At 45.4% G+C, this 14684-nt stretch overlaps 1 long non-coding RNA gene across 1 annotated transcript in view; it reads left to right on the forward strand.

Moving 5' to 3' along the window:
* Positions 1-14684, forward strand: part of LOC309530247 — a 209860-nt gene that overhangs the window by 56300 nt on the left and 138876 nt on the right. The gene's annotated exons all lie outside the window — the stretch shown is intronic.

A 14684-nucleotide genomic window follows, 5' to 3' on the forward strand; every position in this document is an offset into this window, starting at 1 on the left:
CTACGGTATCCCATTCCATCCCATCCACACCCACCTGTGTGTTTATCTTTCCACAAGTGAATTTGTACCCTTCTCTCTGTACTCCTGATTCTTCCCTACTTACCTGAGTGTAAGCCCTATGTACTTAATTCTGAGTAGACATGTGTTGGATTTAGAATTGTACTGGAGGAGGCATTATTTAGTTCTCATGTTGGAGACCGGCAACTCTTGACTCCACACTGGCTTGTAGCCATCACACTCTCTACAAAGTCTGGTTCTGTTGTAGCCCATCCCTCCCTCAAGCGTCTTACAAAGCCATCTGTTAAGCAAAACCCACACCAATGATCCTCTCCACTCCAAAGTACTATTACCCAAACACCGCTGAATGCCCTCAAACCTTCCCCTAACGGCTGGTGCCCTTATGCTCGCTTGAATGCCTGTTTGCTTGGAACTCTTCACTTGCATTTTATAAAATAATCGAAACCACCCATTAAAGTGAAAGCCATAAAGCCAGAGTTTAATTTCCTGCTTTTCTCCGTTGCTGGAAAAACCATGCCTTTTTATTCTTTATGAGGATTCTGCATTTGCTGAGTTTGTAAATTTCTCGAAACATCTCGCTCCGTGACTGTTCACATTGTTTCTTGGTGCCCCGGCTCCTAATTAGTATACATCAAATGCGTTTCTTGTCATGGCGGCATAAGCAATATTAGGCTCACATCGTCAATTTAAGATGAACAGGGCTGGAGTAGAGGGAGCCATGGCCTCTGTTTACCTCCCAGCACTTGGAACTGAGAACCTGAGAAAATAGAGGAAAGGGAAATGCAAGGGCCTTCTTTTCCTACCTGGCTCCTTCCTGATGTTGCCTGGAGTTGAGAACATCTGGAGGGAGCACAGGGCTTGGCCCCAATACCACATGCACCACTGACCTGCTTCCCTGACTCTTTGACATTTAGCATAATGTCTGCAAAAGTGCACCTATATGCTCCACATGACTGCGACTTCTGATTGCATCAGTATCTCTTTGCTAGCATTGCACTGAAAACATGCATGCCAAGGGGGGGCAGGGCAGCAGCACATGTGACCTTGGGGGCGGGGCAGTAGCGCAGTCCCTCCTCCCCTCTTCCACATAAACATTATGTATGTGAAAAATATCTGAAGAAAGAGTGGGCGGAATGGAAAGTAGTTTCCTGTTCCAAGGAGCTTATTCCAATCTAGGATGGCCCTAGGTCAGGGGTAGGCAACCTAAGTTCCGGGGGCCAGATGTGGCCCAATCGCCTTCTCAATCCGGCCCGCATATGGTCCGGGAATCCGAGTGTTTCTACATGAGTAGAATGTGCCCTTTTATTTAATATGCGTCTCTGGGTTATTTGTGGGGACTGCCTGGTGTTTTTACATGAGTAGAATGTGTGCTTTTATTTTAAATGCATCTCTGAGTTATTTGTGGGGCATAGGAATTCGTTCATCCCCCCCTCCAAATATAGTCCAGCCCACCACCTGGTCTGAGGGACAGTGGACCGGCCCACAGCTGAAAAAGGTTGCTGGCCCCTGCCCTAGATTCTAGTATTATGACACACAGAGAAAAATGTGTCTCTTTCCGTTTTCTCCACACCATAACATCATGTTATCCCTTATTGCTGAACTCCTTATCCCCCTTGCTCACCTTTTCTTCTAAACTAAACAGCTCCCAAATGCTTAACCTTTCCTCATAGGGGAACGTGTTTATGTATTGTTTGTTCCATTTGTTAGTTCTCTTTCTACAAGAAGTAACACAAAGTGACTTGCAACGTCATGTTGGTTCATATATCAGACTAATCCATCGTTTCCCATGATATGAGTCAGCAGCAGACTCTCACACTTGCTGCTGCTCTCGTGCTCGCTTCCTTCCTTCCTTCCCGTTTAGCTCAAACCATCGTTTATGATGCATTGGAACCAGCAGCTATGGTTTGTTCTAGCTCTGAAATCAGAAGGGAGAAAGAGAAATCCTGTTCAAACCATAGTTTCGAATTTAAGAAGTGAAATCAGAAGGGAGAAAGAGAGAAAGAGAAAGAAAGAAAGAGAGAGAGAGAGAGAGAGAGAGAAATCCTGTTCAAAAACCATAGTTTCCAATTTAAGAAGTAAGTGAATTTAAAAAAATAAATGAAGTCCACAAGGGGAGCGTAAGTGTCAGGGCTGGCTCAAAACATTTTGCTATCTGAGGCAAAGGCACCCACCACCACCCATTCCATGTATGGAAGTTGACCAGGGTGGCAGTAGAATCAGATTCCAACACTGGTGATAGGACATTGTCCTTCACCACACCTGAGGGCAAAGCACAAGCTTAAGGGGTGAGGAGCACATTGTAGTGCAGATACAGCGCTGTCCTCCAACACTGTGCCACTGCCCTTTATCCCACTTAGCACCTGCCGCTTCCTAAAACTTGGTCTGCTTCTTTAGGATGTGTGAGTCTGAGATTCACTCTTTGATAGCTAGGCATTGCAAAATGAGCTATGGTGCCAGAAGGTAAAGCAAGTGATGCATGGTTTTCCAAGGAAAATAACTATTGGCTTGCAGAGCAGGGGCGGGATGGGGTTTTGCTTTAATTCACCTGCAAACGAATTTACACAAGTGAAAATGTCTTAACACACGATCTTATGGCATACCTGCATGATGAAATGCACTGAAATTACATTTAAAAAAATAATCAGGATGATGGTGGTGGCAACCACACATTTAGGTCAGCAATGGCAATTAGAGATTTTAAAAAGAAAGAAAGCTCATGTAGTGTCAGGGACTCGGAAAATGAGGAAGACAGGTGGGGACCAACACCCCTGGAGCCTTTCAGAGAGGAGGAAAGGGCATACAGTTTAGACCTTGAATGGTGGTTTCAGACAGGTCATACCAAAGAGGAAGAGGAAGAGGAAGAGGAAGAGGAAGAAGAAGAAGAAGAAGAAGAAGAAGAAGAAGAAGAAGAAGATCCTAAGCACCTTTCCTTCAAATGCGTATCACTTCCAATACTGGAGGTAATATTCAGCCATCATGACTACGGTAGTCACCACTGATAGCTTTCTCCTTCAGGTTAGCTTATCCTACTTGCTATTTTCAAAGAGCAATCTTGATCCAGCTAAGTCAAAGGGAATTAAGCCCTTGTATACTGTGGAGTCCAGGCCATACCCTCAGGCTGCACAATGATTCCAATAGGACCCAGAGTCGTGCCAGTGAAAATCTGAAGCTCTAAGCTAAAACAGTAGACTCAGGAGCTGTAGCAGTGCCAGATTTAGGGCTGAGCTGAGGGGCCACAAAATTGAGAAGATCCATTGTGTGTGTCATATTGTGTATGTGTGTGTCATATTCTAAAAGACTGCCAAAGTCTGCCCCTGGCTGAAGTCTATTTTCAGCCAGCTGGATTATTCATTTATTTGTTTAACAAATAAAAATGCAAGCAAAATCCTTAAATATGTTGCTAGGCTGTTCCATTTCAGTACTTCAGGTAGTCACTTTAATGCATGGTCATTGTCCTCCATAAATATGCCCCCTACATGCATAAAACCACTATATCATGGGGGTTTTACATTAGTCTTTCCCCTGATGTGCTGGGTTCATATGTGGAGGGTGGCGAATGCATGGGTCGCATGGGCTTCTGGGCAACCTGGTAGCCACATGCCAGAGGTGTGCAGGGCCATAGGCAGAGGTCAGTAGAGCAATTCATGTAAATTTTAATTTTGTACAGCAGGCCGGTTTCTACCCATGCTCATGCTCATGTACTTCACTCTATCCCCTATCCAGACAAGCAAGAGTCATGATCAGAGCCCAAGGGCACATTCCTAGCAGGGGAAATGACTTACGGAAGGGGTCAAGCAAGACCAGTGAGGAGTGCCATCGGGAAACAGGGAGGAAGGGTGATTGGAGGGCAGTGGCATAGTGTGGGTTGCCAACGCCCGGGGCAGGGCAAATGTTGTGGCCCCCAGGTGGACTGGGCAGCTGAGGTGGAAGCACAAGCCAGGGGTGCCCTTCCTTCCTCGGGCGCTTTCCCGCCTCCCTCCCTCCTTGGTGGGCGGTGACAACACCCTCCCCTTCCCTCCCCCTGCCTCCCCACTACGCCACTGCTGATAGGTCCTGGGGAGAGTCTGAAGGATAGATAGAGAAGCCCAAAGTTTCCCACCTCTGGCATGGGGGACATTTTGTATTTGTGTATCCATCTTAAAAATAATATTGTCTTGGTGTGTGGGGTGTGTGTGTGTGTGTGCACACGTTACTAATAAGTTTTGACTTCATTATAACATGAGTGCTTATTTTTTATGTTGTGCACCTTTGGAAGTTTTACAGCTCAAAGCGCTTTCGTTTTTCAAGAACAAAATTATTTATAAAGCACCATTGGATGCCACCCATTTAACTTTTGGCATTGGGGAGGCCAGCTGTTAACAGAGCAATGCTAACTTAACCTGTGATGCTTGCCAAAGAGATTACCCCCCCCAACCCAACCCCCCAATATTGGGTGTGTTTCAGTTTTTGCAGGCTTTGTATTGGTAAACCCACTTGCAACTGCATTTCACAAGAGAAAGAAAGCCTGTCTGAATACACAATTCATTTCTAGGGTGGAAGATTTATTGTTCCTAATAATTTGGAAGTGGTCGTAAAGCAACCCCCCAGCTTCGCCACATTTATTTTCCATGCTGCTCTTCCTCCCCCCCCCCCACTTTTTTTTTTATCCTAGTGCACTAATCAGCCCGTTTTTATTAGATGCACCTCTCTTTTCACAATCCTATTGGGATAGATTGAATCTCTATAGTTTTATAATAAAAACATGTGCTAATGGGTCTCATTGCTTTTGATTTCTCACTCCAAGTCGGTGAGATTGTGGGCATTAGCTACCCACAGGTAAAGTTAAAACCCATAAAGGTAAAAGGCTTTTCTCTGCAATATACCACTAAAATGCAATAATATCCGAGATGCTTATTTTAGTAAATGAATCCATCACGCCCAGCCAAGGAAAAGAGGCATCCATTCCAAGGCCATAAATGTTAAGGACCCTATTTAGAACCTTCATCTCTGACGAAACAAAGTCATTTTTTAGGTTATATCCGTAGGATATTCATAAAGGCATTCCGAAGAAGCAGGGCGGGCGCGTTGCAATTGCCCACTTCTATGTTTGTGCCAGCCATTGGGGAAATTCGTGCAAGGCAACCCAAAAGAAACACAGGGGGTGTTTGCATCGTATTAATAAGGGGGAGAGCTTAGGAGCTGCCAATTGGCAGGCGAGTATGTTTTGATGGTTTGATAAGGGTACTAAAGGGTTTATGATGTGACAGATGTTTCACTACACTATTGTGAAATGAATAGATTATGAGAAGTAATTAGATGTACATTGGAATCAATGCTGTTATCACCGAGGCCTTCGGGCTATGCAATAGATGAGAGTCACGGCAGCAGGTGGTCCAATGACTGGGAGACAGGAAGACACCACCGCAGGAGACTGAGTGACAGGTTTCGCAGATCCAGGGGGTGAGAGATCTGAGCCACTGCCTGCATTTGTAATCTTTACTCATGTATAAATAATAACAACTAGACTATTGACTTCAGATGCTATGTCATAGCCTCTGTTCCTCCACTACAACACCCACATACAATAACGTCTTCCTTTCATTTAAGGTTATTTTTATACTTCTTTAAAAAGGATTCCAAATCTGCACGTCACCATTTCTGGCACAAACTGCCCCCTTCTTTAGAATATTGATTTGAAACATTTTGGTAAAATGCAAATCTGGTTCGCTCTGTTTTGGTGCTGCTCCAAACCATATGCCATTCGCTGCTCGTAAACTCTGGGCTTTTAATAGGGAGAGGATCGGAAAAATCAACCCGCAACATAAATCCTTCCCTTGCAGCACTATTTTTTCAGCAATAGCTGTTGGGCTAACGTTTTAGCATTTGGGTCTCGGAAAGGTGGTGTTAAATAAGCCATACTTCCTAGTGGCACCCTTCATCATCTAGGCTTGCCATACATCAGGAAAATTCCTGACATGTCCTTGTTTCTGGGTGTAAAAATGGCGTTGGGGGGAATTTTGCCAAAGCAGCAAAATGTCAGAGAAAGCACAGATACATGGCAATTTGATGGAAAAAGCTCAAAAAGCTTAAAATCACCATTTACGGGTTAGGTTCCCCCTAAAAAAGGCCAGTTTGGGTTTGACCTCAGAAAAAGTTTAACAATTTTGGTGGGTTTAAAAAAAAAAGTTCAACAATTTTTAGGTCTTCCTAAAAAAAATACCTCAACAACGGGTGTCAGGAATTTTACTTTTTGAAATCTGGCAATCCTAGATCATCTCAAGTTTTTCTCTGTTCATACATTTTGCAAATGCTACAGAAACCTTCAAAAGCTTTTTGGCCCAAGAGAAAAAGGAGAACAAAAGAAAAGAGAAACAAACTATTGTCTGCCTCCCCCTGAAAATGTTAGCACATTCAACAGTAGCGGATAATGAGCATCAACGCTTAGCTGACCTCCCAGCAAATGGGTCACTGTGCTTATGCGGTAGGAAAGAGGGGCAAAGCAGCAGGGAGGCTGGGGCTGTGCAAATGCATTGGAGCCAATCTGGCATCCCAGCCAATGTATTTGGCTTGCCCTTCCCACTCCAACATTCAGGAAATGTCGCAACAGCAGGGATCATTCAATTTGTAACTTAAGGGTTAATTCTGCTGTTAATGAGTCAGCTAACCAGGGGAGGGGATGGAACTGTTGCCTAGTGACCGGCGAAGTAGCACGTGGCCTGATTGGCTGCACAGTTCTCAGGGAGTTTTCCTTTGTATGTTTGGTTGCATGCCTCCCTGCTCCGAACTAAGAAAGACAAAAGCTTTCTGTTCCTTCCATCTCAAATTGTACGCTGCTTTTTGTTCAGTTTTGTTCAGTAAAGTGTTATCAGAACTTTTCTCTCTGGACTACATCTGCATTATTTAAGTGACTTTGCTAGCAGTATGCAGCAGTGACTTCACTACAAGGAGGTCAGGTAAGCTGTCCCATCTGCTTCTGACCTTCTGTACTTTCGAAACTCTTGTCTGTCTAGCCTTAAAGAAATAGCATTCCTAACTGCAGCTGAAATGAGGATCTGCAAGTATTCTAAATTTGTCCCAAGTGCTGGATTTCAGACATAGCACTTTTAAAACCTGACATTCAAATATTGAATTGAATCTCAAAATTGGACTACTTTAAATTGCATTGCTTGCTTGTTTTCACTTCAATAGATATCATATATGAATTTCCATACCCTTCCAGCTACAAAATGCTTGACAGCGGTATAAAAATGATATTAGAGCTAAATTCTGTTGCATATCAGTTATCATCTACTGCTACCTATAAAATGACATTGCAGGTCAGCTATCAGATACTGACAAATATCAATGAACATTAATTTTTGAGGTCAAAAGTCACAGTTAAATCTGGAACTCGGTGATCATTGAATATTCCACTTCCTTGTGTTACTTTGTAAAATATCAGAAAAATTGTTGCCATTGTCAGAACCACTAACCATTGTCAAGAATAGGAAAATGTGATCAGCAGGTCATTTGAATTATATTCTACGAATGGCGGGCAATCATCTGAATATTCAGAGATTCTGAATATTCAGGGAGCAAATTTGATAATAGCTCTGATCTACACCAGTATGTGTTCAGTTTGCAGAGAAATTGGCATGTATTGAGGCAAAGCCAGAAGGAAACATATGGTGTCTGCTGGTTTTGAAGAGAAGGTTTTGTTCCCTGGCAGAACAACCCTGATCAGATATTACAAGAGAATCCCAGAATTTCAGGGGTCCAAAGTCGATCTATCATTGTTTTATTAAAAAAGAGGGATGATAAAGGGTCCTTAAGTAACTGATCCATGCACATAGGTGGTGGTGTGTATTTCAAGAGATAGCTGTGAGAAAGCCTTTGGTGCTAACTTTTTTTTCAGTACCCACCTGCAGGTGTTTGCAGTAAGAGCTTTTATTTTATTTTCGAAGGGAATGACATTGGGATGAAAGGGAACTGCGGAGCATTAAGACGTGCGCTTCAGCATTTCACTGTAAACATAAACACTCAAGGTCTTCCTTCGAGATGAATATCTGTTTATGATTCTGTCCAGAAAGATATGCAGTCCTGTCTGTCTTTAGGCAGAGAACATTTCTGAATTCTGCGATTCCATTATACATTACCGCAAGGGGTGGAAATTGTACAGCTATGTAGGGCGGTTGCTGAAAAACATTTAGGGATGTAGTAAGTAGCAGATGGCAGGGTGGGAGCAGGTAGAACTGGTTACTGGGTGGGAGAAAGGGAGGGGCAAGGGAAAGTCAAGTACACCAGCTGAGCCAATACAGTGGTGCCCCGTAAGACGAATGCCTCGCAAGACGGAAAACTCGCTAGACGAAAGAGTTTTCCGTTTTGGAGGTGCTTCGCAAAACGAATCTCCTATGGGCTTGCTTCGCAAGACGAAAATGTCTTGCGAGTTCCTGCGGGGTTTTTTCCCTCCCCCCTTTTTCTAAGCCGCTAAGCCGCTTATCAGCTGATCCGATAAGGTGATAAGCCGCTAAAAGCCGCTAATAGCGCTAATCCTCTAATCCGTCAATGGGCTTGCTTCGCAAGACGAAAAAACTGCTAGACGAAGAGAATCACGGAACGGATTCTTTTCGTCTTGCGAGGCACCACTGTACAGTGGTACCTCGGGTTAAGTACTTAATTCATTCCAGAGATCCGTTCTTAACCTGAAACTGTTCTTAACCTGAAGCACCACTTTAGCTAATGGGGCCTCCTGCTGCCACCACGCCGCCGGAGCATGATTTCTGTTCTCATCCTGAAGCAAAGTTCTTAACCCGAGGTACTATTTCTGGGTTAGTGGAGTCTGTAACCTGAAGTGTATGTAACCTAAAGCGTATGTAACCTGAGGTACCACTGTATTGTGTTCCAGCCAGTGTGTTTGCACAGTGCTGACGTCCCCACTGCCTTGCCAAACTCCACTGCCAGGAGGACAGGAAACGCTACCCCAGACTGCCATTTTACGAATAAAGTTGCCTCATCATCTGACATGAGGGTCAAACACTTTAAATCGATACATCAGAGCCTGCATGTCAAGGTGCTGCTGACAGCTCCTGGCTGGGAAATTAAGGATGCAAGGAAGGAGAGAGCTTTCTAGTTCTTTTATTTCAATAAGGACTCACAAAATGCAGGCAAACGCAGCTTACGTTCAGTCTGGCGCTGCCCAGAGTAAAGCTCCACCCCCTCACCTTTACTTCCCACCAATCAGACTCTTCCTGCTGCCTATGGCAAGTGCGAAGGGCAGATTCCCCCTGGGATCCTTGCTCAGCGATTTGCATCGAGCCGCCTGCATCTCGGAGAGGGTGGGGGTTGTGGCAAACTCTCCAGAGACAGTGTGTCACTTGGCTGCTGCGCAGATTCCAACACATCTGACTCCTGCCTTGGGTCAATGATACTTTACTCCTGTCCTTAATCACTCATTATTTCCCAATCACTTGTAGCTGAGTAAGAATGTCTTCCATGAACACAGTCTTAACAGTGAGCCTGTAAGTGACTGTGGAGGCCAATTTTGGATCCACACGTCCTTCCACAGTGGGGTTTCTGGGCAGGAGTTGATCAAGGTGAAGGTTTGCCAAACATGCCTTCCTCTTAGCACATTCCACACTTTCGTCCTGAGTTCGAGCATCTTCAAAGTCCATGACACCTTTGGTAGGGGCTATTCTCCAATTGGGAGAGTGCTGTGGGCAGAGCACTGTTGTGCTCACATCCTTCTTGTGAGCTGTCCACAAGCATCAGGTTGTGCAAGAACAGGACATTGAACTGAATGGGCTTTTGTTGATCCAGCAAAACTTGTGTTCTTAAACTCATACAGTCCTTTGTCCCTTTCAGACTGTATGGATTAGTTGGTACAGTAAAGGAAAACCAGTTAGAGAATCTGTAAGCGTTCATGGGTTTATATAACAATGACAACACCGCTTCCTCCCCATGGATGAACTGTATTTACATATGGATGAAAATGTTAATCATTTCCCCTGAGAGGAACAAGAAGGGAGCTTCACTCGACAGAAATCAACATGAAAGCCCTGCCATTGTCCTGCTATACAATCAGCAGAATCAAGTGGTAACGCTTTTCCTAGACTGAACCACTCAAATTTCAACCAGGCGCTCATTTTTCTAAATGCAGGGAGGCCAAATTTTTGACAGTTGCCTCTTCTGTATGTATAATCTGGCCTGGAAATGTTGCATTTTTTTCTACATGGGGACATCCTGGGAGAATGCTAAATAGGGTGTTGGGGGGGGGATAACATTCTATAAATGCCCAAAGTGCTGCCACCAGTCCACATGTGGTTCCATTCATTATTTCGCTGGATAAAATGATTTTCACTGAGGTCCTCTGTTGGGACTGTACCATTTCAGACTGCTGGTGGCACAGGCTTACACGGTCGAATGCCCCATGCAAAATAAACATCCCTGGCACTTGTAAAATTATCATATCAGGGCAAGCGTGCCAACTCCTAGTGGCAGAGGTGCCTACAGCCCCTCAATATCAGCTGGCAGGAGGTCAGCCCCCCTCAGGGTTGAGGGGGTGGAGGAGGCTGAGCTTCCCTGGCTCTTGAGCATGAGAGAGGAAGGCATGCCACCCCAGACTCCATGCTCAGACTCCTCCCGACGATGTGATGTCACACACACATGACATCACATACATGCAACACATGCCGGGGACCCCCAATTTTAGGCGCCTCTGTATCAGGGAAAAGTCTAAACATGAATATTTTTGAGGACATCTAGATTTCTACACCCCGGGAGGGGTGTTCAGTCATGTCAGCCTTCACTTGGAATCTGAAGTGCTAAAACCCATCACCTCCTCGAGAACTAGGTCTGTGGCCCTATCTACATCCTGCAGCTAAGGTGCTATTATCATAGAATCATAGAATGATAGAGTTGGAAGAGACCACAAGGGCCATCGAGTCCAACCCCCTGCCAAGCAGGAAACACCATCAGAGCACTCCTGACATATGATTGTCAAGCCTCTGCTTAAAGACCTCCAAAGTAGAAGACTCCACCACACTCCTTGGCAGCAAATTCCACTGTCGAACAGCTCTTACTGTGAGGAAGTTCTTCCTAATGTTTAGGTGGAATCTTCTTTCTTGTAGTTTGGATCCATTGCTCCATGTCCGCTTCTCTGGAGCAGCAGAAAACAACCTTTCTCCCTCCTCTATGTGACATCCTTTTATATATTTGAACATGGCTATCATATCACCCCTTAACCTCCTCTTCTCCAGGCTAAACATGCCCAGCTCCCTTAGCCGTTCCTCATAAGGCATCGTTTCCAGGCCTTTGACCATTTTGGTTGCCCTACTCTGGACACGTTCCAGTTTGTCAGCGTCCTTCTTGAATTGTGGTGCCCAGAACTAGACACAGTACTCCAGGTGAGGTCTGACCAGAGCAGAATACAGTGGCACTATTACTTCCCTTGATCTAGATGCTATACTCCTATTGATGCAGCCCAGAATTGCATTGGCTTTTTTAGCTGCCGCGTCACACTGTTGGCTCATGTCAAGTTTGTAGTCAACCAAGACTCCTAGATCCTTTTCACATGTACTGCTCTCAAGCCAGGTGTCACCCATCTTGTATTTGTGCCTCTCATTTTTTTTTTGCCCAAGTGCAATACTTTACATTTCTCCCTGTTAAAATTCATCTTGTTTGTTTTTGCCCAGTTCTCTAATCTGTCAAGGTCGTTTTGAAGTGTGATCCTGTCCTCTGGGGTGTTAGCCACCCCTCCCAGTTTGGTGTCATCTGCACATTTGATCAGGATGCCTTTGAGTCCATCATCCAAGTCGATAAAGATGTTGAATAAGACCGGGCCCAAGACAGAACCCTGTGGCACCCCACTAGTCACTCTTCTCCAGGATGAAGAGGAACCATTGATGAGCACCCTTTGTCACAGCTTCCAATGCAAAAAACCTGGTAACTCTAGTTTGTTAAAGGTGCTGAAAATTGTTGGAGACTCCTATTTCCCGTGCAGAGCTAAAATTTCCAGAGTTCTCTAGGAACAGGGATTTATGCTCAAACCACTCTGAGAGCTAAGACTCTGTCTCCTAACAGCTTTCAGCATCCTTAACAAACTACAGTCCCCAGGCTGCTTTGCAGGAAGCCATGATATAAAAGTGCCTTAAATGTAAGGGGCAGATGTCGCCTATGTTGAACACCTTTGGGTTCTTTTCTGTTGTCTTAATTTCTGCATTAAAGCCCCCTGTCAGCTGGGTGAAACAGATGTGTCTTGTGCAACAGTGAGGCCCCAGCCCAGCTGTTTACATTGGGCTGACTGCACATCTGGCTCACATGCCTGCTTTTATAGGAAATTGATGACCACAAACCAGAGGTGGAAATACACCAGTATGAGATGAGCAACTCACACAAAAAAGCTGCTTTTTCCCCTTTCTGAGGTGATGTGCACAGTTGTGTGGAAAGTAGATAGTGATGTGGTTAAATGAATACTTAACTACCCAGTTTTGTTGATAGCAAAATTATAAAAATGGAAATATCTGATGCCTCAACCAATAGGAGCTGTGTTGGCTGCGTTGGCCTTGGTTGAATCAACATCCCACAAAGGACTGATCTGCAGGCAGATAAATTAGATCTACAGTGGAACCTTGGTTCTCAAATGGCTTAGTTGATGAACAGATCGGCTCCTGAACGCTGAAAACCTGGAAGTAAGTGTTCTTGTTTTCGAACGTTTTTCGGAAGCCAAATGCCTGACACAGCTTCTGATTGAGTGCAGGAAGCTCTTGCAGCCAGTTGGAAACCACACCTTGTTTTCTGAACGTTTTGGGAGTCGAACGGACTTCTGGAATGGATTAAGTTTGAGAACCAAGGTACCACTGTATTTAATGAGATATGTAACAGCTTTCTATAACTTTTTGAGTAACACCCCTTGCTTTTGCTTTTTCTCCGGTTTGTCTTCAGTCTTGGTGCAGTCGTACCTCGAGTTACAGACGCTGGAGGTTGTATGTTTTTGGGTTGCGCACCGCGCCAAACCCGGAAGTACTGGAACGGGTCACTTCTGAGTTTTGGCACTCGCGCATGCGCAGAAGCACTAAATCATGCTTTGCGCATGCACAGAAGCTCTGAATCACAACCCACGCATGCACATGCGCAGATGCAGTGCTGCAGGTTGTGAGCACTTCGGATTGGGAACGTGCCTCCCGCACGGATCACGTTCGCAAACAGAGCGTCTACTGTATTATGACACTGCTGAATATATTTGATCATGGTATGTTGGGTTTTGGGTCACGGAAAAGATTTGGAAGTTTTGTGGGGGTTGGGTTGTATATTTGTATGGTTGGTTTTTTTATGAAAACTGAATATAATTTCACTTTTAAAAGACCCGGCCTGTCATTTTGTTTAAACACACCATACCGTTACAAACATTCGTATAGATTTCTCTTTGTCCTGCAGTTTTCTGCTGTGTTTTATTCCTGCTGCTCCCGTGTTTGCGGGAGCCTGGTGTAGACTTGTAGTTTGGTATAGGCTTGTAACAATAAGCACTCATGCAATGCTTCATAAAACAGAATTTGTAACTAGTTTCGTTCTTTTCCAGTTGTCACCAACTGGGAAACTTGCTGTTGTTGCTAAGCTGTGTTTCAGGTGCAGCAGAAATGTGTGTGCGAAAAGAGCTTGGTTTCCCACAGTTAGTGCCTAAGCTGGTTTAAAATAGCATCACTACAGCAAACAGCCAGGTAGCTCTGTTCCAACCTTTGGAGGCATCAGGGGCTTCTGATAGCACAGGTAATTGCTAAGAAAAAGGAAAAAGCTCAGAGCCAAGGAACTGGTGTAGTCCTGATGTGCTTGGACCTGGTTTAAGCGGGGAAAGGCCCTCTGCCTGTGTTTTCATAGGGAAGGATTTGCTTGCTGCTGAGCTGGAGAAGGCACCTTCTCTCATCCTCCTCACCTCAGATTTCATAGAAGCGTAGAGTTGGAAGGGACCCCAGGGTCATCTAGTCCAACCCCCTGGAATGCAGGAATCTTGCTCACAGCTGTCTCTGAACTAGGATTGAACTAGGGTTGCCATATTTCAAACGGTGAAAATCTGGGCAGAAAAGTTTTGGCAAAGTTGTTGAGCTTTTTAAAGTTTTATCTAAGGTTGTTGAGTTTTCCTGGCAAATTCGCAAAAAAAGTTGACGTTTTGCAGCTATTTTTTAAGGAAACTGCCCAAAATGACACTGCCGACATGTCGGGATTTCCCTTGGACATTCCAGCGATTTCCATCCAGACACTGCTTCCGAATACCGTATTTTTCGCCCTATAGGACGTACTGCCATTGCTCTGGGACCTGTTCTGGGGGCTGGGGTCGGGGGAAGCTCCGGCTTCCCCCACCCCCAGTCCCGCAAGCTCCGAGAGCGATGGCGAACGTGCGCGCACCTTCGCCATCGCTCTCCGACCTGTTCAGGGGGCTGGGGTCAGGGGAAGCTCCAGCTTCCCCCCCCCAGCCGCGCAAGGTCCCAGAGCGATGGCGAAGGTGCGCGCACCTTCGCCAGCGCTCTCTGACCCGCTCTGGGGGCTGGGGGCTGGGGGCGGGGGAAGCTCGGGCTTCCACCACCCCCAGCCCCTGCAAGCTCCGGGAGCAATGGCAAAGGTGCGCTCACCTCCCATCGCTCTCAGACCCTTTCTGGGGGCTGGGGGAAGCTCGGGCTTCCCCCAGCCCCACAAGCTCCGGGAGCCACTCTGGCTCCCAT

Source organism: Podarcis vaucheri, assembly GCF_965113315.1.
Source record: "Podarcis vaucheri genome assembly, chromosome: 4".
NCBI lineage: Eukaryota > Metazoa > Chordata > Lepidosauria > Squamata > Lacertidae > Podarcis > Podarcis vaucheri.